The 27,342-nt window shown below is 31.7% G+C and overlaps 29 non-coding genes across 29 annotated transcripts; all 29 read right to left on the reverse strand.

Moving 5' to 3' along the window:
* Positions 1–660: 660 nt before the first annotated feature.
* Positions 661–733, reverse strand: TRNAT-CGU (transfer RNA threonine (anticodon CGU)). The gene has a single exon. It is a non-coding gene; the product is annotated as a tRNA-Thr (tRNA).
* A 438-nt stretch (positions 734–1,171) lies between these two features.
* Positions 1,172–1,245, reverse strand: TRNAT-AGU (transfer RNA threonine (anticodon AGU)). The gene has a single exon. It is a non-coding gene; the product is annotated as a tRNA-Thr (tRNA).
* Positions 1,246–1,679: 434 nt separating this feature from the next.
* On the reverse strand, positions 1,680–1,752 carry TRNAT-CGU (transfer RNA threonine (anticodon CGU)). Its single transcript has one exon. It is a non-coding gene; the product is annotated as a tRNA-Thr (tRNA).
* A 438-nt stretch (positions 1,753–2,190) lies between these two features.
* On the reverse strand, positions 2,191–2,264 carry TRNAT-AGU (transfer RNA threonine (anticodon AGU)). Its single transcript has one exon. It is a non-coding gene; the product is annotated as a tRNA-Thr (tRNA).
* Positions 2,265–2,698: 434 nt separating this feature from the next.
* Positions 2,699–2,771, reverse strand: TRNAT-CGU (transfer RNA threonine (anticodon CGU)). Its single transcript has one exon. It is a non-coding gene; the product is annotated as a tRNA-Thr (tRNA).
* Positions 2,772–5,757: 2,986 nt separating this feature from the next.
* TRNAT-CGU (transfer RNA threonine (anticodon CGU)) lies at positions 5,758–5,830 on the reverse strand. The gene has a single exon. It is a non-coding gene; the product is annotated as a tRNA-Thr (tRNA).
* A 438-nt stretch (positions 5,831–6,268) lies between these two features.
* On the reverse strand, positions 6,269–6,342 carry TRNAT-AGU (transfer RNA threonine (anticodon AGU)). Its single transcript has one exon. It is a non-coding gene; the product is annotated as a tRNA-Thr (tRNA).
* A 434-nt stretch (positions 6,343–6,776) lies between these two features.
* On the reverse strand, positions 6,777–6,849 carry TRNAT-CGU (transfer RNA threonine (anticodon CGU)). Its single transcript has one exon. It is a non-coding gene; the product is annotated as a tRNA-Thr (tRNA).
* Positions 6,850–7,287: 438 nt separating this feature from the next.
* Positions 7,288–7,361, reverse strand: TRNAT-AGU (transfer RNA threonine (anticodon AGU)). The gene has a single exon. It is a non-coding gene; the product is annotated as a tRNA-Thr (tRNA).
* A 434-nt stretch (positions 7,362–7,795) lies between these two features.
* Positions 7,796–7,868, reverse strand: TRNAT-CGU (transfer RNA threonine (anticodon CGU)). The gene has a single exon. It is a non-coding gene; the product is annotated as a tRNA-Thr (tRNA).
* A 1,458-nt stretch (positions 7,869–9,326) lies between these two features.
* On the reverse strand, positions 9,327–9,400 carry TRNAT-AGU (transfer RNA threonine (anticodon AGU)). The gene has a single exon. It is a non-coding gene; the product is annotated as a tRNA-Thr (tRNA).
* Positions 9,401–9,834: 434 nt separating this feature from the next.
* Positions 9,835–9,907, reverse strand: TRNAT-CGU (transfer RNA threonine (anticodon CGU)). The gene has a single exon. It is a non-coding gene; the product is annotated as a tRNA-Thr (tRNA).
* A 438-nt stretch (positions 9,908–10,345) lies between these two features.
* Positions 10,346–10,419, reverse strand: TRNAT-AGU (transfer RNA threonine (anticodon AGU)). The gene has a single exon. It is a non-coding gene; the product is annotated as a tRNA-Thr (tRNA).
* Positions 10,420–10,853: 434 nt separating this feature from the next.
* Positions 10,854–10,926, reverse strand: TRNAT-CGU (transfer RNA threonine (anticodon CGU)). The gene has a single exon. It is a non-coding gene; the product is annotated as a tRNA-Thr (tRNA).
* A 438-nt stretch (positions 10,927–11,364) lies between these two features.
* TRNAT-AGU (transfer RNA threonine (anticodon AGU)) lies at positions 11,365–11,438 on the reverse strand. The gene has a single exon. It is a non-coding gene; the product is annotated as a tRNA-Thr (tRNA).
* Positions 11,439–12,891: 1,453 nt separating this feature from the next.
* On the reverse strand, positions 12,892–12,964 carry TRNAT-CGU (transfer RNA threonine (anticodon CGU)). Its single transcript has one exon. It is a non-coding gene; the product is annotated as a tRNA-Thr (tRNA).
* Positions 12,965–13,909: 945 nt separating this feature from the next.
* Positions 13,910–13,982, reverse strand: TRNAT-CGU (transfer RNA threonine (anticodon CGU)). Its single transcript has one exon. It is a non-coding gene; the product is annotated as a tRNA-Thr (tRNA).
* Positions 13,983–14,928: 946 nt separating this feature from the next.
* TRNAT-CGU (transfer RNA threonine (anticodon CGU)) lies at positions 14,929–15,001 on the reverse strand. The gene has a single exon. It is a non-coding gene; the product is annotated as a tRNA-Thr (tRNA).
* Positions 15,002–16,457: 1,456 nt separating this feature from the next.
* Positions 16,458–16,531, reverse strand: TRNAT-AGU (transfer RNA threonine (anticodon AGU)). The gene has a single exon. It is a non-coding gene; the product is annotated as a tRNA-Thr (tRNA).
* Positions 16,532–17,476: 945 nt separating this feature from the next.
* Positions 17,477–17,550, reverse strand: TRNAT-AGU (transfer RNA threonine (anticodon AGU)). The gene has a single exon. It is a non-coding gene; the product is annotated as a tRNA-Thr (tRNA).
* Positions 17,551–19,004: 1,454 nt separating this feature from the next.
* Positions 19,005–19,077, reverse strand: TRNAT-CGU (transfer RNA threonine (anticodon CGU)). The gene has a single exon. It is a non-coding gene; the product is annotated as a tRNA-Thr (tRNA).
* A 438-nt stretch (positions 19,078–19,515) lies between these two features.
* Positions 19,516–19,589, reverse strand: TRNAT-AGU (transfer RNA threonine (anticodon AGU)). The gene has a single exon. It is a non-coding gene; the product is annotated as a tRNA-Thr (tRNA).
* Positions 19,590–20,023: 434 nt separating this feature from the next.
* TRNAT-CGU (transfer RNA threonine (anticodon CGU)) lies at positions 20,024–20,096 on the reverse strand. The gene has a single exon. It is a non-coding gene; the product is annotated as a tRNA-Thr (tRNA).
* Positions 20,097–21,549: 1,453 nt separating this feature from the next.
* TRNAT-AGU (transfer RNA threonine (anticodon AGU)) lies at positions 21,550–21,623 on the reverse strand. Its single transcript has one exon. It is a non-coding gene; the product is annotated as a tRNA-Thr (tRNA).
* Positions 21,624–22,568: 945 nt separating this feature from the next.
* TRNAT-AGU (transfer RNA threonine (anticodon AGU)) lies at positions 22,569–22,642 on the reverse strand. Its single transcript has one exon. It is a non-coding gene; the product is annotated as a tRNA-Thr (tRNA).
* Positions 22,643–23,076: 434 nt separating this feature from the next.
* TRNAT-CGU (transfer RNA threonine (anticodon CGU)) lies at positions 23,077–23,149 on the reverse strand. Its single transcript has one exon. It is a non-coding gene; the product is annotated as a tRNA-Thr (tRNA).
* A 1,965-nt stretch (positions 23,150–25,114) lies between these two features.
* On the reverse strand, positions 25,115–25,187 carry TRNAT-CGU (transfer RNA threonine (anticodon CGU)). Its single transcript has one exon. It is a non-coding gene; the product is annotated as a tRNA-Thr (tRNA).
* Positions 25,188–26,132: 945 nt separating this feature from the next.
* Positions 26,133–26,205, reverse strand: TRNAT-CGU (transfer RNA threonine (anticodon CGU)). Its single transcript has one exon. It is a non-coding gene; the product is annotated as a tRNA-Thr (tRNA).
* A 945-nt stretch (positions 26,206–27,150) lies between these two features.
* TRNAT-CGU (transfer RNA threonine (anticodon CGU)) lies at positions 27,151–27,223 on the reverse strand. Its single transcript has one exon. It is a non-coding gene; the product is annotated as a tRNA-Thr (tRNA).
* Positions 27,224–27,342: the final 119 nt, after the last annotated feature.

A 27,342-nucleotide genomic window follows, 5' to 3' on the forward strand; every position in this document is an offset into this window, starting at 1 on the left:
CAGTATTGTTACTATAATATTGAAAACACTTTCAGTTTTTATTAGGTTTAAGATGATCTGTTCAACCGAAAGATAAATCAGACTTTTCTAATTTAATTGAATCGCAGGACGAATTAATGAAAATAGTTTTTTATTTAAGAATGAGGAAAGCAAGGCATTGCTGAAATTTGAACTCAGGATCTCCTGTTTACTAGACAGGCGCTTTAACCAGCTAAGCCACAGCACCCTCTTGAAAATGCTTTAAGGAACAGTTTGCCATATGGTGTTCAAGAGAATCCTGAGTTTTTCACTTTCATAATCATTTCTCAGTTCAGAAAACGCTCTACTCAACTACTTTAGACGAGGATACTGATCCTATTGATAAACACCTCATTGATATATTGCTTATCCTGTTCATAAATGTTTTAATTATGCCTTCTTTAAGAATGCATTACTTGATTTCAACTCTAGAATGATTTTTCATCTCTATTTTGCTCTTTGTCACTCTTTTTTCCCATTTTCATTCAAAGCATTACTTTGAAAATCTTCACAATACCACGTTTTTTTGTTTTTCAATTTAAGATGACCCATTCTAATGTTCACAGAACAACACTTTTCTTTTTAAAATGTATTAAACATTTGCGTGATGAAAATTATTTTTACATGTAAGGACCAATATTAAGGTGCTGCTGAGATTTGAACTCAGTATTTCCTGTTTACGAGACAGGCGCTTTAACCACTTAGCCACAGCACCTACTTTAGGGATATAGAAGGGATCATTAATTTAGTATTGGTGATCAAATTCTGTGCCTGTGTTAAAGTGTCTTAATATGTATTCTAATGTTAAACAAGCAAGGATTCCTAATCTGTAAACAAGAATAGCTATGTTGTATTAAAAAAGAACACATTTTAAACTCAATCCCATATTTTGAATAGTTCATAAATAAGTGTTTTACATATATTCATCAATATTGCTCAAATCTAGGGTTATATTTCATCTGCCTCTTGCTCATTGAAATACCTTTTTGATGTTGCAATCACAGTATTGTTACTATAATATTGAAAACACTTTCAGTTTTTATTAGGATTAAGATGATCTGTTCAACCGAAAGATAAATCAGACTTTTCTAATTGAATTGAATCGCAGGACGACTTAATGAAAATAGTTTTTTATATAAGAATGAGGAAAGCAAGGCACTGCTGAGATTTGAACTCAGGATCTCCTGTTTACTAGACAGGCGCTTTAACCAGCTAAGCCACAGCACCCTCTTGAAAATGCTTTAAGGAACAGTTTGCCATATGGTGTTCAAGAGACTCCTGAGTTTTTCACTTTCATAATCATTTCTCAGTTCAGAAAACGCTCTACTCAACTACTTTAGACGAGGATACTGATCCTATTGATAAACACCTCATTGATATATTGCTTATCCTGTTCATAAATGTTTTAATTATGCCTTCTTTAAGAATGCATTACTTGATTTCAACTCTAGAATGATTTTTTATCTCTATTTTGCTCTTTGTCACTCTTTTTTCCGTTTTTCATTTAAAGCATTACTTTGAAAATCTTCACAATACCACGTTTTTTAGTTTTTCAATTTAAGATGACCCATTCTAAGGTTCACAGAACAACACTTTTCTTTTTAAAATGTATTAAACATTTGCGTGATGAAAATTATTTTTACATGTTAGGACCAATAATAAGGTGCGGCTGAGATTTGAACTCAGGATTTCCTGTTTACGAGACAGGCGCTTTAACCACTTAGCCACAGCACCTACTTTAGGGATATAGAAGGGATCATTAATTTAGTATTGGTGATCAAATTCTGTGCCTGTGTTAAAGTGTCTTAATATGTATTCTAATGTTAAACAAGCAAGGATTCCTAATCTGTAAACAAGAATAGCTATGTTGTATTAAAAAAGAACACATTTTAAACTCAATCCCATATTTTGAATAGTTCATAAATAAGTGTTTTACATATATTCATCAATATTGCTCAAATCTAGGGTCATATTTCATCTGCCTCTTGCTCATTGAAATACCTTTTTGATTTTGCAATTACAGTATTGTTACTATAATATTGAAAACACTTTCAGTTTTTATTAGGTTTAAGATGATCTGTTCAACCGAAAGATAAATCAGACTTTTCTAATTGAATTGAATCGCAGGACGACTTAATGAAAATAGTTTTTTATATAAGAATGAGGAAAGCAAGGCACTGCTGAGATTTGAACTCAGGATCTCCTGTTTACTAGACAGGCGCTTTAACCAGCTAAGCCACAGCACCCTCTTGAAAACGCTTGAAGGAACAGTTTGCCATATGGTGTTCAAGAGAAACCTGAGTTTTTCACTTTCATAATCATTTCTCAGTTCAGAAAACGCACTACTCAAATAGTTTAGACGAGGATACTGATCCTATTCATAAACACCTCATTGATATATTGCTTATCCTGTTCATAAATGTTTTAATTATGCCTTCTTTAAGAATGCATTACTTGAATTCAACTCTAGAATGATTTTTTATCTCTATTTTGCTCTTTGTCACTCTTTTTTCCCTTTTTCATTCAAAGCATTACTTTGAAAATCTTCACAATAGCATGTTTTTTTGTTTTTCAATTTAAGATGACCCATTCTAATGTTCACAGAACAACACTTTTCTTTTTAAAATGTATTAAACATTTGCGTGCTGAAAAATATTTTTACATGTAAGGACCAATAATAAGGTGCTGCTGAGATTTGAACTCAGGATTTCCTGTTTACGAGACAGGCGCTTTAACCACTTAGCCACAGCTCCTACTTTAGCGATATAGTAGGGATCATTAATTTAGTATTGGTGATCAAATTCTGTGCCTGGGTTAAAGTGTCTTAATATGTATTCTAATGTTAAACAAGCAAGGATTCCTAATCTCTAAACAAGAATAGCTATGTTGTATTAAAAAAGAACACATTTTAAACTCAATTCCATATTTTGAATAGTTCATAAATAAGTGTTTTACATATATTCATCAATATTGCTCAAATCTAGGGTTATATTTCATCTGCCTCTTGCTCATTGAAATACCTTTTTGATTTTTGCAATCACAGTATTGTTACTATAATATAGAAAACACTTTCAGTTTTTATTAGGTTTAAGATGATCTGTTCAACCGAAAAATAAATCAGACGTTTCTAATTTATTTGAATCGCAGGACGAATTAATGAAAATAGTTTTTTATTTAAGAATGAGGAAAGCAACGCAATGCTGAGATTTGAACTCAGGATCTTCTGTTTACTAGACAGGCGCTTTAACCAGCTAAGCCACAGCACCCTCTTGAAAATGCTTTAAGGAACAGTTTGCCATATGGTGTTCAAGAGAATCCTGAGTTTTTCACTTTCATAATCATTTCTCAGTTCAGAAAACGCTCTACTAAACTACTTTAGACGAGAATACTGATCCTATTGATAAACACCTCATTGATATTTTGCTTATCCTCTTCATAAATGTTTTAATTATGCCTTCTTTAAGAATGCATTACTTGATTTCAACTCTAGAATGATTTTTTATCTCTATTTTGCGCTTTGTCACTCTTTTTTCCATTTTTCATTCAAAGCATTACTTTGAAAATCTTCACAATACCACGTTTGTTAGTTTTTCAATTTAAGATGACCCATTCTAATGTTCACAGAACACCACTTTTCTTTTTAAAATGTATTAAACATTTGCGTTATGAAAATTATTTTCACATGTAAGGACCAATAATAAGGTGCTGCTGAGATTTGAACTCAGGATTTCATGGTTATGAGACAGGCGCTTTAAGCACTTAGCCACAGCACCTATTTTAGTGATACAGAAGGGATCATTAATTTAGGATTGGTGATCAAATTCTGTGCCTGTGTTAAAGTGTCTTAATATGTATTCTAATGTTAAACAAGCAAGGATTCCTAATCTATAAACAAGAATAGCTATGTTGTATTAAAAAAGAACACATTTTAAACTCAATCCCATATTTTGAATAGTTCATAAATAAGTGTTTTACATATATTCATCAATATTGCTCAAATCTAGGGTTATATTTCATCTGCCTCTTGCTCATTGAAATACCTTTTTGATTTTGCAATCACAGTATTGTTACTATAATATTGAAAACACTTTCAGTTTTTATTAGGTTTAAGATGATCTGTTCAACCGAAAGATAAATCAGACTTTTCTAATTGAATTGAATCGCAGGACGACTTAATGAAAATAGTTTTTTATATAAGAATGAGGAAAGCAAGGCACTGCTGAGATTTGAACTCAGGATCTCCTGTTTACTAGACAGGCGCTTTAACCAGCTAAGCCACAGGACCCTCTTGAAAATGCTTTAAGGAACAGTTTGCCATATGGTGTTCAAGAGAAACCTGAGTTTTTCACTTTCATAATCATTTCTCAGTTCAGAAAACGCACTACTCAAATAGTTTAGACGAGGATACTGATCCTATTCATAAACACCTCATTGATATATTGCTTATCCTGTTCATAAATGTTTTAATTATGCCTTCTTCAAGAATGCATTACTTGAATTCAACTCTAGAATGATTTTTTATCTCTATTTTGCTCTTTGTCACTCTTTTTTCCCTTTTTCATTCAAAGCATTACTTTGAAAATCTTCACAATAGCATGTTTTTATGTTTTTCAATTTAAGATGACCCATTCTAATGTTCACAGAACAACACTTTTCTTTTTAAAATGTATTAAACATTTGCGTGATGAAAAATATTTTTACATGTAAGGACCAATAATAAGGTGCTGCTGAGATTTGAACTCAGGATTTCCAGGTTACGAGACAGGCGCTTTAACCACTTAGCCACAGCACCTATTTTAGTGATACAGAAGGGATCATTAATTTAGTATTGGTGATCAAATTCTGTGCCTGTGTTAAAGTGTCTTAATAAGTATTCTAATGTTAAACAAGCAAGGATTCCTAATCTGTAAACAAGAATAGCTATGTTGTATTAAAAAAGAACACATTTTAAACTCAATCCCATATTTTGATTAGTTCATAAATAAGTGTTTTACATATATTCATCAATATTGCTCAAATCTAGGGTTATATTTCATCTGCCTCTTGCTCATTGAAATACCTTTTTGATTTTTGCAATCACAGTATTGTTACTATAATATTGAAAACACTTTCAGTTTTTATTAGGTTTAAGATGATCTGTTCAACCGAAAGATAAATCAGACTTTTCTAATTTAATTGAATCGCAGGACGAATTAATGAAAATAGTTTTTTATTTAAGAATGAGGAAAGCAAGGCACTGCTGAAATTTGAACTCAGGATCTCCTGTTTACTAGACAGGCGCTTTAACCAGCTAAGCCACAGCACCCTCTTGAAAATGCTTTAAGGAACAGTTTGCCATATGGTGTTCAAGAGAATCCTGAGTTTTTCACTTTCATAATCATTTCTCAGTTCAGAAAACGCTCTACTCAACTACTTTAGACGAGGATACTGATCCTATTGATAAACACCTCATTGATATATTGCTTATCCTGTTCATAAATGTTTTAATTATGCCTTCTTTAAGAATGCATTACTTGATTTCAACTCTAGAATGATTTTTCATCTCTATTTTGCTCTTTGTCACTCTTTTTTCCCATTTTCATTCAAAGCATTACTTTGAAAATCTTCACAATACCACGTTTTTTTGTTTTTCAATTTAAGATGACCCATTCTAATGTTCACAGAACAACACTTTTCTTTTTAAAATGTATTAAACATTTGCGTGATGAAAATTATTTTTACATGTAAGGACCAATATTAAGGTGCTGCTGAGATTTGAACTCAGTATTTCCTGTTTACGAGACAGGCGCTTTAACCACTTAGCCACAGCACCTACTTTAGGGATATAGAAGGGATCATTAATTTAGTATTGGTGATCAAATTCTGTGCCTGTGTTAAAGTGTCTTAATATGTATTCTAATGTTAAACAAGCAAGGATTCCTAATCTGTAAACAAGAATAGCTATGTTGTATTAAAAAAGAACACATTTTAAACTCAATCCCATATTTTGAATAGTTCATAAATAAGTGTTTTACATATATTCATCAATATTGCTCAAATCTAGGGTTATATTTCATCTGCCTCTTGCTCATTGAAATACCTTTTTGATGTTGCAATCACAGTATTGTTACTATAATATTGAAAACACTTTCAGTTTTTATTAGGATTAAGATGATCTGTTCAACCGAAAGATAAATCAGACTTTTCTAATTGAATTGAATCGCAGGACGACTTAATGAAAATAGTTTTTTATATAAGAATGAGGAAAGCAAGGCACTGCTGAGATTTGAACTCAGGATCTCCTGTTTACTAGACAGGCGCTTTAACCAGCTAAGCCACAGCACCCTCTTGAAAATGCTTTAAGGAACAGTTTGCCATATGGTGTTCAAGAGACTCCTGAGTTTTTCACTTTCATAATCATTTCTCAGTTCAGAAAACGCTCTACTCAACTACTTTAGACGAGGATACTGATCCTATTGATAAACACCTCATTGATATATTGCTTATCCTGTTCATAAATGTTTTAATTATGCCTTCTTTAAGAATGCATTACTTGATTTCAACTCTAGAATGATTTTTTATCTCTATTTTGCTCTTTGTCACTCTTTTTTCCGTTTTTCATTTAAAGCATTACTTTGAAAATCTTCACAATACCACGTTTTTTAGTTTTTCAATTTAAGATGACCCATTCTAAGGTTCACAGAACAACACTTTTCTTTTTAAAATGTATTAAACATTTGCGTGATGAAAATTATTTTTACATGTTAGGACCAATAATAAGGTGCTGCTGAGATTTGAACTCAGGATTTCCTGTTTACGAGACAGGCGCTTTAACCACTTAGCCACAGCACCTACTTTAGGGATATAGAAGGGATCATTAATTTAGTATTGGTGATCAAATTCTGTGCCTGTGTTAAAGTGTCTTAATATGTATTCTAATGTTAAACAAGCAAGGATTCCTAATCTGTAAACAAGAATAGCTATGTTGTATTAAAAAAGAACACATTTTAAACTCAATCCCATATTTTGAATAGTTCATAAATAAGTGTTTTACATATATTCATCAATATTGCTCAAATCTAGGGTCATATTTCATCTGCCTCTTGCTCATTGAAATACCTTTTTGATTTTGCAATTACAGTATTGTTACTATAATATTGAAAACACTTTCAGTTTTTATTAGGTTTAAGATGATCTGTTCAACCGAAAGATAAATCAGACTTTTCTAATTGAATTGAATCGCAGGACGTCTTAATGAAAATAGTTTTTTATATAAGAATGAGGAAAGCAAGGCACTGCTGAGATTTGAACTCAGGATCTCCTGTTTACTAGACAGGCGCTTTAACCAGCTAAGCCACAGCACCCTCTTAAAAACGCTTTAAGGAACAGTTTGCCATATGGTGTTCAAGAGAAACCTGAGTTTTTCACTTTCATAATCATTTCTCAGTTCAGAAAACGCACTACTCAAATAGTTTAGACGAGGATACTGATCCTATTCATAAACACCTCATTGATATATTGCTTATCCTGTTCATAAATGTTTTAATTATGCCTTCTTTAAGAATGCATTACTTGAATTCAACTCTAGAATGATTTTTTATCTCTATTTTGCTCTTTGTCACTCTTTTTTCCCTTTTTCATTCAAAGCATTACTTTGAAAATCTTCACAATAGCATGTTTTTTTGTTTTTCAATTTAAGATGACCCATTCTAATGTTCACAGAACAACACTTTTCTTTTTAAAATGTATTAAACATTTGCGTGATGAAAAATATTTTTACATGTAAGGACCAATAATAAGGTGCTGCTGAGATTTGAACTCAGGATTTCCTGTTTACGAGACAGGCGCTTTAACCACTTAGCCACAGCTCCTACTTTAGCGATATAGTAGGGATCATTAATTTAGTATTGGTGATCAAATTCTGTGCCTGGGTTAAAGTGTCTTAATATGTATTCTAATGTTAAACAAGCAAGGATTCCTAATCTCTAAACAAGAATAGCTATGTTGTATTAAAAAAGAACACATTTTAAACTCAATTCCATATTTTGAATAGTTCATAAATAAGTGTTTTACATATATTCATCAATATTGCTCAAATCTAGGGTTATATTTCATCTGCCTCTTGCTCATTGAAATACCTTTTTGATTTTTGCAATCACAGTATTGTTACTATAATATAGAAAACACTTTCAGTTTTTATTAGGTTTAAGATGATCTGTTCAACCGAAAAATAAATCAGACGTTTCTAATTTATTTGAATCGCAGGACGAATTAATGAAAATAGTTTTTTATTTAAGAATGAGGAAAGCAACGCAATGCTGAGATTTGAACTCAGGATCTTCTGTTTACTAGACAGGCGCTTTAACCAGCTAAGCCACAGCACCCTCTTGAAAATGCTTTAAGGAACAGTTTGCCATATGGTGTTCAAGAGAATCCTGAGTTTTTCACTTTCATAATCATTTCTCAGTTCAGAAAACGCTCTACTAAACTACTTTAGACGAGAATACTGATCCTATTGATAAACACCTCATTGATATTTTGCTTATCCTCTTCATAAATGTTTTAATTATGCCTTCTTTAAGAATGCATTACTTGATTTCAACTCTAGAATGATTTTTTATCTCTATTTTGCGCTTTGTCACTCTTTTTTCCATTTTTCATTCAAAGCATTACTTTGAAAATCTTCACAATACCACGTTTGTTAGTTTTTCAATTTAAGATGACCCATTCTAATGTTCACAGAACACCACTTTTCTTTTTAAAATGTATTAAACATTTGCGTTATGAAAATTATTTTCACATGTAAGGACCAATAATAAGGTGCTGCTGAGATTTGAACTCAGGATTTCATGGTTATGAGACAGGCGCTTTAAGCACTTAGCCACAGCACCTATTTTAGTGATACAGAAGGGATCATTAATTTAGTATTGGTTATCAAATTCTGTGCCTGTGTTAAAGTGTCTTAATACGTTTTCTAATGTTAAACAAGCAAGGATTCCTAATCTGTAAACAAGAATAGCTATGTTGTATTACAAAAGAACACATTTTAAACTCAATCCCATATTTTGAATAGTTCATAAATAATTGTTTTACATATATTCATCAATATTGCTCAAATCTAGGGTTATATTTCATCTGCCTCTTGCTCATTGAAATACCTTTTTGATTTTGCAATCAAAGTATTGTTACTATAATATTGAAAACACTTTCAGTTTTTATTAGGTTTAAGATGATCTGTTCAACCGAAAGATAAATCAGACTTTTCTAATTTAATTGAATCGCAGGACGAATTAATGAAAATAGTTTTTTATTTAAGAATGAGGACAGCAAGGCACTGCTGAGATTTGAACTCAGGATCTCCTGTTTACTAGACAGGCGCTTTAACCAGCTAAGCCACAGCACCCTCTTGAAAATGCTTTAAGGAACAGTTTGCCATATGGTGTTCAAGAGACTCCTGAGTTTTTCACTTTCATAATCATTTCTCAGTTCAGAAAACGCTCTACTCAACTACTTTAGACGAGGATACTGATCCTATTGATAAACACCTCATTGATATATTGCTTATCCTGTTCATAAATGTTTTAATTATGCCTTCTTTAAGAATGCATTACTTGATTTCAACTCTTGAATGATTTTTTATCTCTATTTTGCTCTTTGTCACTCTTTTTTCCGTTTTTCATTTAAAGCATTACTTTGAAAATCTTCACAATACCACGTTTTTTAGTTTTTCAATTTAAGATGACCCATTCTAAGGTTCACAGAACAACACTTTTCTTTTTAAAATGTATTAAACATTTGCGTGATGAAAAATATTTTTACATGTTAGGACCAATAATAAGGTGCTGCTGAGATTTGAACTCAGGATTTCCTGTTTACGAGACAGGCGCTTTAACCACTTAGCCACAGCACCTACTTTAGGGATATAGAAGGGATCATTAATTTAGGATTGGTGATCAAATTCTGTGCCTGTGTTAAAGTGTCTTAATATGTATTCTAATGTTAAACAAGCAAGGATTCCTAATCTATAAACAAGAATAGCTATGTTGTATTAAAAAAGAACACATTTTAAACTCAATCCCATATTTTGAATAGTTCATAAATAAGTGTTTTACATATATTCATCAATATTGCTCAAATCTAGGGTTATATTTCATCTGCCTCTTGCTCATTGAAATACCTTTTTGATTTTGCAATCACAGTATTGTTACTATAATATTGAAAACACTTTCAGTTTTTATTAGGTTTAAGATGATCTGTTCAACCGAAAGATAAATCAGACTTTTCTAATTTAATTGAATCGCAGGACGAATTAATGAAAATAGTTTTTTATTTAAGAATGAGGAAAGCAAGGCACTGCTGAGATTTGAACTCAGGATCTCCTGTTTACTAGACAGGCGCTTTAACCAGCTAAGCCACAGCACCCTCTTGAAAATGCTTTAAGGAACAGTTTGCCATATGGTGTTCAAGAGAATCCTGAGTTTTTCACTTTCATAATCATTTCTCAGTTCAGAAAACGCTCTACTCAACTACTTTAGACGAGGATACTGATCCTATTGATAAACACCTCATTCATATATTGCTTATCCTGTTCATAAATGTTTTAATTATGCCTTCTTTAAGAATGCATTACTTGATTTCAACTCTAGAATGATTTTTCATCTCTATTTTGCTCTTTGTCACTCTTTTTTCCCATTTTCATTCAAAGCATTACTTTGAAAATCTTCACAATACCACGTTTTTTTGTTTTTCAATTTAAGATGACCCATTCTAATGTTCACAGAACAACACTTTTCTTTTTAAAATGTATTAAACATTTGCGTGATGAAAATTATTTTTACATGTAAGGACCAATAATAAGGTGCTGCTGAGATTTGAACTCAGTATTTCCTGTTTACGAGACAGGCGCTTTAACCACTTAGCCACAGCACCTACTTTAGGGATATAGAAGGGATCATTAATGTAGTATTGGTGATCAAATTCTGTGCCTGTGTTAAAGTGTCTTAATATGTATTCTAATGTTAAACAAGCAAGGATTCCTAATCTGTAAACAAGAATAGCTATGTTGTATTAAAAAAGAACACATTTTAAACTCAATCCCATATTTTGAATAGTTCATAAATAAGTGTTTTACATATATTCATCAATATTGCTCAAATCTAGGGTTATATTTCATCTGCCTCTTGCTCATTGAAATACCTTTTTGATTTTGCAATTACAGTATTGTTACTATAATATTGAAAACACTTTCAGTTTTTATTAGGTTTAAGATGATCTGTTCAACCGAAAGATAAATCAGACTTTTCTAATTGAATTGAATCGCAGGACGACTTAATGAAAATAGTTTTTTATATAAGAATGAGGAAAGCAAGGCACTGCTGAGATTTGAACTCAGGATCTCCTGTTTACTAGACAGGCGCTTTAACCAGCTAAGCCACAGCACCCTCTTGAAAACGCTTTAAGGAACAGTTTGCCATATGGTGTTCAAGAGAAACCTGAGTTTTTCACTTTCATAATCATTTCTCAGTTCAGAAAACGCACTACTCAAATAGTTTAGACGAGGATACTGATCCTATTCATAAACACCTCATTGATATATTGCTTATCCTGTTCATAAATGTTTTAATTATGCCTTCTTTAAGAATGCCTTACTTGAATTCAACTCTAGAATGATTTTTTATCTCTATTTTGCTCTTTGTCACTCTTTTTTCCCTTTTTCATTCAAAGCATTACTTTGAAAATCTTCACAATAGCATGTTTTTATGTTTTTCAATTTAAGATGACCCATTCTAATGTTCACAGAACAACACTTTTCTTTTTAAAATGTATTAAACATTTGCGTGATGAATAATATTTTTACATGTAAGGACCAATAATAAGGTGCTGCTGAGATGTGAAGTCAGGATTTCCAGGTTACGAGACAGGCGCTTTAACCACTTAGCCACAGCTCCTAATTTAGCAATATAGTAGGGATCATTAATTTAGTATTGGTGATCAAATTCTGTGCCTGGGTTAAAGTGTCTTAATATGTATTCTAATGTTAAACAAGCAAGGATTCCTAATCTCTAAACAAGAATAGCTATGTTGTATTAAAAAAGAACATATTTTAAACTCAATCCCATATTTTGAATAGTTCATAAATAAGTGTTTTACATATATTCATCAATATTGCTCAAATCTAGGGTTATATTTCATCTGCCTCTTGCTCATTGAAATACCTTTTTGATTTTGCATTCACAGTATTGTTACTATAATATTGAAAACACTTTCAGTTTTTATTAGGTATAAGATGATCTGTTCAACCGAAAGATAAATCAGACTTTTCTAATTTAATTGAATCGCAGGACGAATTAATGAAAATAGTTTTTTATTTAAGAATGAGAAAAGCAAGGCACTGCTGAGATTTGAACTCAGGATCTTCTGTTTACTAGACAGCCGCTTTAACCAGCTAAGCCACAGCACCCTCTTGAGAATGCTTTAAGGAACAGTTTGCCATATGGTGTTCAAGAGAATCCTGAGTTTTTCACTTTCATAATCATTTCTCAGTTCAGAAAACGCTCTACTCAACTACTTTAGACGAGGATACTGATCCTATTGATAAACACCTCATTGATATATTGCTTATCCTGTTCATAAATGTTTTAATTATGCCTTCTTTAAGAATGCATTACTTGATTTCAACTCTAGAATGACTTTTCATCTCTATTTTGCTCTTTGTCACTCTTTTTTCCCATTTTCATTCAAAGCATTACTTTGAAAATCTTCACAATACCACGTTTTTTAGTTTTTCAATTTAAGATGACCCATTCTAATGTTCACAGAACAACTCTTTTCTTTTTAAAATGTATTCAACATTTGCGTGATGAAAATTATTTTTACATGTAAGGACCAATAATAAGGTGCTGCTGAGATTTGAACTCAGGATTTCCTGTTTACGAGACAAGCGCTTTAACCACTTAGCCACAGCACCTACATTAGCGATATAGTAGGGATCGTTAATTTAGTATTGGTGATCAAATTCTGTGCCTGGGTTAAAGTGTGTTAATATGTATTCTAATGTTAAACAACCAAGGATTCCTAATCTGTAAACAAGAATAGCTATGTTGTATTAAAAAAGAACACATTTTAAACTCAATCCCATATTTTGAATAGTTCATAAATAAGTGTTTTACATATATTCATCAATATTGCTCAAATCTAGGGTTATATTTCATCTGCCTCTTGCTCATTGAAATACCTTTTTGATTTTGCATTCACAGTATTGTTAATATAATATTGAAAACACTTTCAGTTTTTATTAGGTTTAAGATGATCTGTTCAACCGAAAGATAAATCAGACTTTTCTAATTTAATTGAATCGCAGGACGAATTAATGAAAATAGTTTTTTATTTAAGAATGAGGAAAGCAAGGCACTGCTGAGATTTAAACTCAGGATCTTCTGTTTACTAGACAGGCGCTTTAACCAGCTAAGCCACAGCCCCTCTTGATAATGCTTTAAGGAACAGTTTGCCATATGGTGTTCAAGAGAATCCTGAGTTTTTCACTTTCATAATCATTTCTCAGTTCAGAAAACGCTCTACTCAACTACTTTAGACGAGGATACTGATCCTATTGATAAACACCTCATTGATATATTGCTTATCCTGTTCATAAATGTTTTAATTATGCCTTCTTTAAGAATGCATTACTTGATTTCAACTCTAGAATGATTTTTTATCTCTATTTTGCTCTTTGTCACTCTTTTTTCCGTTTTTCATTCAAAGCATTACTTTGAAAATCTTCACAATACCACGTTTTTTAGTTTTTCAATTTAAGATGACCCATTCTAATGTTCACAGAACAACTCTTTTCTTTTTAAAATGTATTAAACATTTGCGTGATGAAAATTATTTTTACATGTAAGGACCAATAATAAGGTGCTGCTGAGATTTGAACTCAGGATTTCCTGTTTACGAGACAGGCGCTTTAACCACTTAGCCACAGCACCTACTTTAGCGATATAGTAGGGATCATTAATTTAGTATTGGTGATCAAATTCTGTGCCTGGGTTAAAGTGTCTTAATATGTATTCTAATGTTAAACAAGCAAGGATTCCTAATCTGTAAACAAGAATAGCTATGTTGTATTAAAAAAGAACACATTTTAAACTCAATCCCATATTTTGAATAGTTCATAAATAAGTGTTTTACATATATTCATCAATATTGCTCAAATCTAGGGTTATATTTCATCTGCCTCTTGCTCATTGAAATACCTTTTTGATTTTGCAATCACAGTATTGTTACTATAATATTGAAAACACTTTCAGTTTTTATTAGGTTTAAGATGATCTGTTCAACCGAAAGATAAATCAGACTTTTCTAATTGAATTGAATCGCAGGACGACTTAATGAAAATAGTTTTTTATATAAGAATGAGGAAAGCAAGGCACTGCTGAGATTTGAACTCAGGATCTTCTGTTTACTAGACAGCCGCTTTAACCAGCTAAGCCACAGCACCCTCTTGAAAATGCTTTAAGGAACAGTTTGCCATATGGTGTTCAAGAGAATCCTGAGTTTTTCACTTTCATAATCATTTCTCAGTTCAGAAAACGATCTACTCAACTACTTTAGACGAGGATACTGATCCTATTGATAAACACCTCATTGATATATTGCTTATCCTGTTCATAAATGTTTTAATTATGCCTTCTTTAAGAATGCATTACTTGATTTCAACTCTAGAATGACTTTTCATCTCTATTTTGCTCTTTGTCACTCTTTTTTCCCATTTTCATTCAAAGCATTACTTTGAAAATCTTCACAATACCACGTTTTTTAGTTTTTCAATTTAAGATGACCCATTCTAATGTTCACAGAACAACTCTTTTCTTTTTAAAATGTATTCAACATTTGCGTGATGAAAATTATTTTTACATGTAAGGACCAATAATAAGGTGCTGCTGAGATTTGAACTCAGGATTTCCTGTTTACGAGACAAGCGCTTTAACCACTTAGCCACAGCACCTACTTTAGCGATATAGTAGGGATCATTAATTTAGTATTGGTGATCAAATTCTGTGCCTGGGTTAAAGTGTGTTAATATGTATTCTAATGTTAAACAACCAAGGATTCCTAATCTGTAAACAAGAATAGCTATGTTGTATTAAAAAAGAACACATTTTAAACTCAATCCCATATTTTGAATAGTTCATAAATAAGTGTTTTACATATATTCATCAATATTGCTCAAATCTAGGGTTATATTTCATCTGCCTCTTGCTCATTGAAATACCTTTTTGATTTTGCATTCACAGTATTGTTAATATAATATTGAAAACACTTTCAGTTTTTATTAGGTTTAAGATGATCTGTTCAACCGAAAGATAAATCAGACTTTTCTAATTTAATTGAATCGCAGGACGAATTAATGAAAATAGTTTTTTATTTAAGAATGAGGAAAGCAAGGCACTGCTGAGATTTAAACTCAGGATCTTCTGTTTACTAGACAGGCGCTTTAACCAGCTAAGCCACAGCCCCTCTTGATAATGCTTTAAGGAACAGTTTGCCATATGGTGTTCAAGAGAATCCTGAGTTTTTCACTTTCATAATCATTTCTCAGTTCAGAAAACGCTCTACTCAACTACTTTAGACGAGGATACTGATCCTATTGATAAACACCTCATTGATATATTGCTTATCCTGTTCATAAATGTTTTAATTATGCCTTCTTTAAGAATGCATTACTTGATTTCAACTCTAGAATGATTTTTTATCTCTATTTTGCTCTTTGTCACTCTTTTTTCCGTTTTTCATTCAAAGCATTACTTTGAAAATCTTCACAATACCACGTTTTTTAGTTTTTCAATTTAAGATGACCCATTCTAATGTTCACAGAACAACTCTTTTCTTTTTAAAATGTATTAAACATTTGCGTGATGAAAATTATTTTTACATGTAAGGACCAATAATAAGGTGCTGCTGAGATTTGAACTCAGGATTTCCTGTTTACGAGACAGGCGCTTTAACCACTTAGCCAGAGCACCTACTTTAGCGATATAGTAGGGATCATTAATTTAGTATTGGTGATCAAATTCTGTGCCTGGGTTAAAGTGTCTTAATATGTATTCTAATGTTAAACAACCAAGGATTCCTAATCTGTAAACAAGAATAGCTATGTTGTATTAAAAAAGAACACATTTTAAACTCAATCCCATATTTTGAATAGTTCATAAATAAGTGTTTTACATATATTCATCAATATTGCTCAAATCTAGGGTTATATTTCATCTGCCTCTTGCTCATTGAAATACCTTTTTGATTTTGCAATCACAGTATTGTTACTATAATATTGAAAACACTTTCAGTTTTTATTAGGTTTAAGATGATCTGTTCAACCGAAAGATAAATCAGACTTTTCTAATTTAATTGAATCGCAGGACGAATTAATGAAAATAGTTTTTTATTTAAGAATGAGGAAAGCAAGGCACTGCTGAGATTTGAACTCAGGATCTCCTGTTTACTAGACAGGCGCTTTAACCAGCTAAGCCACAGCACCCTCTTGAAAATGCTTTAAGGAACAGTTTGCCATATGGTGTTCAAGAGAATCCTGAGTTTTTCACTTTCATAATCATTTCTCAGTTCAGAAAACGCTCTACTCAACTACTTTAGACGAGGATACTGATCCTATTGATAAACACCTCATTGATATACTGCTTATCCTGTTCATAAATGTTTTAATTATGCCTTCTTTAAGAATGCATTACTTGATTTCAACTCTAGAATGATTTTTCATCTCTATTTTGCTCTTTGTCACTCTTTTTTCCCATTTTCATTCAAAGCATTACTTTGAAAATCTTCACAATACCACGTTTTTTTGTTTTTCAATTTAAGATGACCCATTCTAATGTTCACAGAACAACACTTTTCTTTTTAAAATGTATTAAACATTTGCGTGATGAAAATTATTTTTACATGTAAGGACCAATAATAAGGTGCTGCTGAGATTTGAACTCAGTATTTCCGGTTAACGAGACAGGCGCTTTAACCACTTAGCCACAGCACCTACTTTAGGGATATAGAAGGGATCATTAATTTAGTATTGGTGATCAAATTCTGTGCCTGTGTTAAAGTGTCTTAATATGTATTCTAATGTTAAACAAGCAAGGATTCCTAATCTGTAAACAAGAATAGCTATGTTGTATTAAAAAAGAACACATTTTAAACTCAATCCCATATTTTGAATAGTTCATAAATAAGTGTTTTACATATATTCATCAATATTGCTCAAATCTAGGGTTATATTTCATCTGCCTCTTGCTCATTGAAATACCTTTTTGATTTTGCAATCACAGTATTGTTACTATAATATTGAAAACACTTTCAGTTTTTATTAGGTTTAAGATGATCTGTTCAACCGAAAGATAAATCAGACTTTTATAATTGAATTGAATCGCAGGACGACTTAATGAAAATAGTTTTTTATATAAGAATGAGGAAAGCAAGGCACTGCTGAGATTTGAACTCAGGATCTCCTGTTTACTAGACAGGCGCTTTAACCAGCTAAGCCACAGCACCCTCTTGAAAATGCTTTAAGGAACAGTTTGCCATATGGTGTTCAAGAGAAACCTGAGTTTTTCACTTTCATAATCATTTCTCAGTTCAGAAAACGCACTACTCAAATAGTTTAGACGAGGATACTGATCCTATTCATAAACACCTCATTGATATATTGCTTATCCTGTTCATAAATGTTTTAATTATGCCTTCTTCAAGAATGCATTACTTGAATTCAACTCTAGAATGATTTTTTATCTCTATTTTGCTCTTTGTCACTCTTTTTTCCATTTTTCATTCAAAGCATTACTTTGAAAATCTTCACAATAGCATGTTTTTATGTTTTTCAATTTAAGATGACCCATTCTAATGTTCACAGAACAACACTTTTCTTTTTAAAATGTATTAAACATTTGCGTGATGAAAAATATTTTTACATGTAAGGACCAATAATAAGGTGCTGCTGAGATTTGAACTCAGGATTTCCAGGTTACAAGACAGGCGCTTTAACCACTTAGCCACAGCACCTATTTTAGTGATACAGAAGGGATCATTAATTTAGTATTGGTGATCAAATTCTGTGCCTGTGTTAAAGTGTCTTAATAAGTATTCTAATGTTAAACAAGCAAGGATTCCTAATCTGTAAACAAGAATAGCTATGTTGTATTAAAAAAGAACACATTTTAAACTCAATCCCATATTTTGATTAGTTCATAAATAAGTGTTTTACATATATTCATCAATATTGCTCAAATCTAGGGTTATATTTCATCTGCCTCTTGCTCATTGAAATACCTTTTTGATTTTTGCAATCACAGTATTGTTACTATAATATTGAAAACACTTTCAGTTTTTATTAGGTTTAAGATGATCTGTTCAACCGAAAGATAAATCAGACTTTTCTAATTTAATTGAATCGCAGGACGAATTAATGAAAATAGTTTTTTATTTAAGAATGAGGAAAGCAAGGCACTGCTGAAATTTGAACTCAGGATCTCCTGTTTACTAGACAGGCGCTTTAACCAGCTAAGCCACAGCACCCTCTTGAAAATGCTTTAAGGAACAGTTTGCCATATGGTGTTCAAGAGAATCCTGAGTTTTTCACTTTCATAATCATTTCTCAGTTCAGAAAACGCTCTACTCAACTACTTTAGACGAGGATACTGATCCTATTGATAAACACCTCATTGATATATTGCTTATCCTGTTCATAAATGTTTTAATTATGCCTTCTTTAAGAATGCATTACTTGATTTCAACTCTAGAATGATTTTTCATCTCTATTTTGCTCTTTGTCACTCTTTTTTCCCATTTTCATTCAAAGCATTACTTTGAAAATCTTCACAATACCACGTTTTTTTGTTTTTCAATTTAAGATGACCCATTCTAATGTTCACAGAACAACACTTTTCTTTTTAAAATGTATTAAACATTTGCGTGATGAAAATTATTTTTACATGTAAGGACCAATATTAAGGTGCTGCTGAGATTTGAACTCAGTATTTCCTGTTTACGAGACAGGCGCTTTAACCACTTAGCCACAGCACCTACTTTAGGGATATAGAAGGGATCATTAATTTAGTATTGGTGATCAAATTCTGTGCCTGTGTTAAAGTGTCTTAATATGTATTCTAATGTTAAACAAGCAAGGATTCCTAATCTGTAAACAAGAATAGCTATGTTGTATTAAAAAAGAACACATTTTAAACTCAATCCCATATTTTGAATAGTTCATAAATAAGTGTTTTACATATATTCATCAATATTGCTCAAATCTAGGGTTATATTTCATCTGCCTCTTGCTCATTGAAATACCTTTTTGATGTTGCAATCACAGTATTGTTACTATAATATTGAAAACACTTTCAGTTTTTATTAGGATTAAGATGATCTGTTCAACCGAAAGATAAATCAGACTTTTCTAATTGAATTGAATCGCAGGACGACTTAATGAAAATAGTTTTTTATATAAGAATGAGGAAAGCAAGGCACTGCTGAGATTTGAACTCAGGATCTCCTGTTTACTAGACAGGCGCTTTAACCAGCTAAGCCACAGCACCCTCTTGAAAATGCTTTAACGAACAGTTTGCCATATGGTGTTCAAGAGAAACCTGAGTTTTTCACTTTCATAATCATTTCTCAGTTCAGAAAACGCACTACTCAAATAGTTTAGACGAGGATACTGATCCTATTCATAAACACCTCATTGATATATTGCTTATCCTGTTCATAAATGTTTTAATTATGCCTTCTTTAAGAATGCATTACTTGAATTCAACTCTAGAATGATTTTTTATCTCTATTTTGCTCTTTGTCACTCTTTTTTCCCTTTTTCATTCAAAGCATTACTTTGAAAATCTTCACAATAGCATGTTTTTTTGTTTTTCAATTTAAGATGACCCATTCTAATGTTCACAGAACAACACTTTTCTTTTTAAAATGTATTAAACATTTGCGTGATGAAAAATATTTTTACATGTAAGGACCAATAATAAGGTGCTGCTGAGATTTGAACTCAGGATTTCCTGTTTACGAGACAGGCGCTTTAACCACTTAGCCACAGCTCCTACTTTAGCGATATAGTAGGGATCATTAATTTAGTATTGGTGATCAAATTCTGTGCCTGGGTTAAAGTGTCTTAATATGTATTCTAATGTTAAACAAGCAAGGATTCCTAATCTCTAAACAAGAATAGCTATGTTGTATTAAAAAAGAACACATTTTAAACTCAATCCCATATTTTGAATAGTTCATAAATAAGTGTTTTATATATATTCATCAATATTGCTCAAATCTAGGGTTATATTTCATCTGCCTCTTGCTCATTGAAATACCTTTTTGATTTTTGCAATCACAGTATTGTTACTATAATATAGAAAACACTTTCAGTTTTTATTAGGTTTAAGATGATCTGTTCAACCGAAAAATAAATCAGACGTTTCTAATTTATTTGAATCGCAGGACGAATTAATGAAAATAGTTTTTTATTTAAGAATGAGGAAAGCAACGCTGAGATTTGAACTCAGGATCTTCTGTTTACTAGACAGGCGCTTTAACCAGCTAAGCCACAGCACCCTCTTGAAAATGCTTTAAGGAACAGTTTGCTATATGGTGTTCAAGAGAATCCTGAGTTTTTCACTTTCATAATCATTTCTCAGTTCAGAAAACGCTCTACTAAACTACTTTAGACGAGAATACTGATCCTATTGATAAACACCTCATTGATATTTTGCTTATCCTCTTCATAAATGTTTTAATTATGCCTTCTTTAAGAATGCATTACTTGATTTCAACTCTAGAATGATTTTTTATCTCTATTTTGCGCTTTGTCACTCTTTTTTCCATTTTTCATTCAAAGCATTACTTTGAAAATCTTCGCAATACCACGTATGTTAGTTTTTCAATTTAAGATGACCCATTCTAATGTTCACAGAACACCACTTTTCTTTTTAAAATGTATTAAACATTTGCGTTATGAAAATTAATTTCACATGTAAGGACCAATAATAAGGTGCTGCTGAGATTTGAACTCAGGATTTCATGGTTATGAGACAGGCGCTTTAAGCACTTAGCCACAGCACCTATTTTAGTGATACAGAAGGGATCATTAATTTAGTATTGGTTATCAAATTCTGTGCCTGTGTTAAAGTGTCTTAATACGTTTTCTAATGTTAAACAAGCAAGGATTCCTAATCTGTAAACAAGAATAGCTATGTTGTATTACAAAAGAACACATTTTAAACTCAATCCCATATTTTGAATAGTTCATAAATAATTGTTTTACATATATTCATCAATATTGCTCAAATCTAGGGTTATATTTCATCTGCCTCTTGCTCATTGAAATACCTTTTTGATTTTGCAATCAAAGTATTGTTACTATAATATTGAAAACACTTTCAGTTTTTATTAGGTTTAAGATGATCTGTTCAACCGAAAGATAAATCAGACTTTTCTAATTTAATTGAATCGCAGGACGAATTAATGAAAATAGTTTTTTATTTAAGAATGAGGAAAGCAAGGCACTGCTGAGATTTGAACTCAGGATCTCCTGTTTACTAGACAGGCGCTTTAACCAGCTAAGCCACAGCACCCTCTTGAAAATGCTTTAAGGAACAGTTTGCCATATGGTGTTCAAGAGACTCCTGAGTTTTTCACTTTCATAATCATTTCTCAGTTCAGAAAACGCTCTACTCAACTACTTTAGACGAGGATACTGATCCTATTGATAAACACCTCATTGATATATTGCTTATCCTGTTCATAAATGTTTTAATTATGCCTTCTTTAAGAATGCATTACTTGATTTCAACTCTAGAATGATTTTTTATCTCTATTTTGCTCTTTGTCACTCTTTTTTCCGTTTTTCATTTAAAGCATTACTTTGAAAATCTTCACAATACCACGTTTTTTAGTTTTTCAATTTAAGATGACCCATTCTAAGGTTCACAGAACAACACATTTCTTTTTAAAATGTATTAAACATTTGCGTGATGAAAATTATTTTTACATGTTAGGACCAATAATAAGGTGCTGCTGAGATTTGAACTCAGGATTTCCTGTTTACAAGACAGGCGCTTTAACCACTTAGCCACAGCACCTACTTTAGTGATATAGAAGGGATCATTAATTTAGGATTGGTGATCAAATTCTGTGCCTGTGTTAAAGTGTCTTAATATGTATTCTAATGTTAAACAAGCAAGGATTCCTAATCTATAAACAAGAATAGCTATGTTGTATTAAAAAAGAACACATTTTAAACTCAATCCCATATTTTGAATAGTTCATAAATAAGTGTTTTACATATATTCATCAATATTGCTCAAATCTAGGGTTATATTTCATCTGCCTCTTGCTCATTGAAATACCTTTTTGATTTTGCAATCACAGTATTGTTACTATAATATTGAAAACACTTTCAGTTTTTATTAGGTTTAAGATGATCTGTTCAACCGAAAGATAAATCAGACTTTTCTAATTTAATTGAATCGCAGGACGAATTAATGAAAATAGTTTTTTATTTAAGAATGAGGAAAGCAAGGCACTGCTGAGATTTGAACTCAGGATCTCCTGTTTACTAGACAGGCGCTTTAACCAGCTAAGCCACAGCACCCTCTTGAAAATGCTTTAAGGAACAGTTTGCCATATGGTGTTCAAGAGAATCCTGAGTTTTTCACTTTCATAATCATTTCTCAGTTCAGAAAACGCTCTACTCAACTACTTTAGACGAGGATACTGATCCTATTGATAAACACCTCATTCATATATTGCTTATCCTGTTCATAAATGTTTTAATTATGCCTTCTTTAAGAATGCATTACTTGATTTCAACTCTAGAATGATTTTTCATCTCTATTTTGCTCTTTGTCACTCTTTTTTCCCATTTTCATTCAAAGCATTACTTTGAAAATCTTCACAATACCACGTTTTTTTGTTTTTCAATTTAAGATGACCCATTCTAATGTTCACAGAACAACACTTTTCTTTTTAAAATGTATTAAACATTTGCGTGATGAAAATTATTTTTACATGTAAGGACCAATAATAAGGTGCTGCTGAGATTTGAACTCAGTATTTCCTGTTTACGAGACAGGCGCTTTAACCACTTAGCCACAGCACCTACTTTAGGGATATAGAAGGGATCATTAATTTAGTATTGGTGATCAAATTCTGTGCCTGTGTTAAAGTGTCTTAATATGTATTCTAATGTTAAACAAGCAAGGATTCCTAATCTGTAAACAAGAATAGCTATGTTGTATTAAAAAAGAACACATTTTAAACTCAATCCCATATTTTGAATAGTTCATAAATAAGTGTTTTACATATATTCATCAATATTGCTCAAATCTAGGGTTATATTTCATCTGCCTCTTGCTCATTGAAATACCTTTTTGATTTTGCAATTACAGTATTGTTACTATAATATTGAAAACACTTTCAGTTTTTATTAGGTTTAAGATGATCTGTTCAACCGAAAGATAAATCAGACTTTTCTAATTGAATTGAATCGCAGGACGACTTAATGAAAATAGTTTTTTATATAAGAATGAGGAAAGCAAGGCACTGCTGAGATTTGAACTCAGGATCTCCTGTTTACTAGACAGGCGCTTTAACCAGCTAAGCCACAGAACCCTCTCGAAAACGCTTTAAGGAACAGTTTGCCATATGGTGTTCAAGAGAAACCTGAGTTTTTCACTTTCATAATCATTTCTCAGTTCAGAAAACGCACTACTCAAATAGTTTAGACGAGGATACTGATCCTATTCATAAACACCTCATTGATATATTGCTTATCCTGTTCATAAATGTTTTAATTATGCCTTCTTTAAGAATGCCTTACTTGAATTCAACTCTAGAATGATTTTTTATCTCTATTTTGCTCTTTGTCACTCTTTTTTCCCTTTTTCATTCAAAGCATTACTTTGAAAATCTTCACAATAGCATGTTTTTATGTTTTTCAATTTAAGATGACCCATTCTAATGTTCACAGAACAACACTTTTCTTTTTAAAATGTATTAAACATTTGCGTGATGAAAAATATTTTTACATGTAAGGACCAATAATAAGGTGCTGCTGAGATGTGAACTCAGGATTTCCAGGTTACGAGACAGGCGCTTTAACCACTTAGCCACAGCTCCTAATTTAGCAATATAGTAGGGATCATTAATTTAGTATTGGTGATCAAATTCTGTGCCTGGGTTAAAGTGTCTTAATATGTATTCTAATGTTAAACAAGCAAGGATTCCTAATCTCTAAACAAGAATAGCTATGTTGTATTAAAAAAGAACACATTTTAAACTCAATCCCATATTTTGAATAGTTCATAAATAAGTGTTTTACATATATTCATCAATATTGCTCAAATCTAGGGTTATATTTCATCTGCCTCTTGCTCATTGAAATACCTTTTTGATTTTGCATTCACAGTATTGTTACTATAATATTGAAAACACTTTCAGTTTTTATTAGGTATAAGATGATCTGTTCAACCGAAAGATAAATCAGACTTTTCTAATTTAATTGAATCGCAGGACGAATTAATGAAAATAGTTTTTTATTTAAGAATGAGAAAAGCAAGGCACTGCTGAGATTTGAACTCAGGATCTTCTGTTTACTAGACAGCCGCTTTAACCAGCTAAGCCACAGCACCCTCTTGAAAATGCTTTAAGGAACAGTTTGCCATATGGTGTTCAAGAGAATCCTGAGTTTTTCACTTTCATAATCATTTCTCAGTTCAGAAAACGCTCTACTCAACTACTTTAGACGAGGATACTGATCCTATTGATAAACACCTCATTGATATATTGCTTATCCTGTTCATAAATGTTTTAATTATGCCTTCTTTAAGAATGCATTACTTGATTTCAACTCTAGAATGACTTTTCATCTCTATTTTGCTCTTTGTCACTCTTTTTTCCCATTTTCATTCAAAGCATTACTTTGAAAATCTTCACAATACCACGTTTTTTAGTTTTTCAATTTAAGATGACCCATTCTAATGTTCACAGAACAACTCTTTTCTTTTTAAAATGTATTCAACATTTGCGTGATGAAAATTATTTTTACATGTAAGGACCAATAATAAGGTGCTGCTGAGATTTGAACTCAGGATTTCCTGTTTACGAGACAAGCGCTTTAACCACTTAGCCACAGCACCTACTTTAGCGATATAGTAGGGATCATTAATTTAGTATTGGTGATCAAATTCTGTGCCTGGGTTAAAGTGTGTTAATATGTATTCTAATGTTAAACAACCAAGGATTCCTAATCTGTAAACAAGAATAGCTATGTTGTATTAAAAAAGAACACATTTTAAACTCAATCCCATATTTTGAATAGTTCATAAATAAGTGTTTTACATATATTCATCAATATTGCTCAAATCTAGGGTTATATTTCATCTGCCTCTTGCTCATTGAAATACCTTTTTGATTTTGCATTCACAGTATTGTTAATATAATATTGAAAACACTTTCAGTTTTTATTAGGTTTAAGATGATCTGTTCAACCGAAAGATAAATCAGACTTTTCTAATTTAATTGAATCGCAGGACGAATTAATGAAAATAGTTTTTTATTTAAGAATGAGGAAAGCAAGGCACTGCTGAGATTTGAACTCAGGATCTTCTGTTTACTAGACAGGCGCTTTAACCAGCTAAGCCACAGCCCCTCTTGATAATGCTTTAAGGAACAGTTTGCCATATGGTGTTCAAGAGAATCCTGAGTTTTTCACTTTCATAATCATTTCTCAGTTCAGAAAACGCTCTACTCAACTACTTTAGACGAGGATACTGATCCTATTGATAAACACCTCATTGATATATTGCTTATCCTGTTCATAAATGTTTTAATTATGCCTTCTTTAAGAATGCATTACTTGATTTCAACTCTAGAATGATTTTTTATCTCTATTTTGCTCTTTGTCACTCTTTTTTCCGTTTTTCATTCAAAGCATTACTTTGAAAATCTTCACAATACCACGTTTTTTAGTTTTTCAATTTAAGATGACCCATTCTAATGTTCACAGAACAACTCTTTTCTTTTTAAAATGTATTAAACATTTGCGTGATGAAAATTATTTTTACATGTAAGGACCAATAATAAGGTGCTGCTGAGATTTGAACTCAGGATTTCCTGTTTACGAGACAGGCGCTTTAACCACTTAGCCACAGCACCTACTTTAGCGATATAGTAGGGATCATTAATTTAGTATTGGTGATCAAATTCTGTGCCTGGGTTAAAGTGTCTTAATATGTATTCTAATGTTAAACAACCAAGGATTCCTAATCTGTAAACAAGAATAGCTATGTTGTATTAAAAAAGAACACATTTTAAACTCAATCCCATATTTTGAATAGTTCATAAATAAGTGTTTTACATATATTCATCAATATTGCTCAAATCTAGGGTTATATTTCATCTGCCTCTTGCTCATTGAAATACCCTTTTGATTTTGCATTCACAGTATTGTTACTATAATATTGAAAACACTTTCAGTTTTTATTAGGTTTAAGATGATCTGTTCAACCGAAAGAAAAATCAGACTTTTCTAATTTAATTGAATCGCAGGACGAATTAATGAAAATAGTTTTTTATTTAAGAATGAGGAAAGCAAGGCACTGCTGAGATTTGAACTCAGGATCTTCTGTTTACTAGACAGGCGCTTTAACCAGCTAAGCCACAGCCCCTCTTGAAAATGCTTTAAGGAACAGTTTGCCATATGGTGTTCAAGAGAATCCTGAGTTTTTCACTTTCATAATCATTTCTCAGTTCAGAAAACGCTCTACTCAACTACTTTAGACGAGGATACTGATCCTATTGATAAACACCTCATTGATATATTGCTTATCCTGTTCATAAATGTTTTAATTATGCCTTCTTTAAGAATGCATTACTTGATTTCAACTCTAGAATGATTTTTTATCTCTATTTTGCTCTTTGTCACTCTTTTTTCCGTTTTTCATTCAAAGCATTACTTTGAAAATCTTCACAATACCACGTTTTTTAGTTTTTCAATTTAAGATGACCCATTCTAATGTTCACAGAACAACTCTTTTCTTTTTAAAATGTATTAAACATTTGCGTGATGAAAATTATTTTTACATGTAAGGACCAATAATAAGGAGCTGCTGAGATTTGAACTCAGGATTTCCTGTTTACGAGACAGGCGCTTTAACCACTTAGCCACAGCACCTACTTTAGTGATATAGTAGGGATCATTAATTTAGTATTGGTGATCAAATTCTGTGCCTGGGTTAAAGTGTCTTAATATGTATTCTAATGTTAAACAAACAAGGATTCCTAATCTGTAAA

This window comes from Triturus cristatus, chromosome 8, assembly GCF_964204655.1.
Source record: "Triturus cristatus chromosome 8, aTriCri1.1, whole genome shotgun sequence".
Lineage (NCBI taxonomy): Eukaryota > Metazoa > Chordata > Amphibia > Caudata > Salamandridae > Triturus > Triturus cristatus.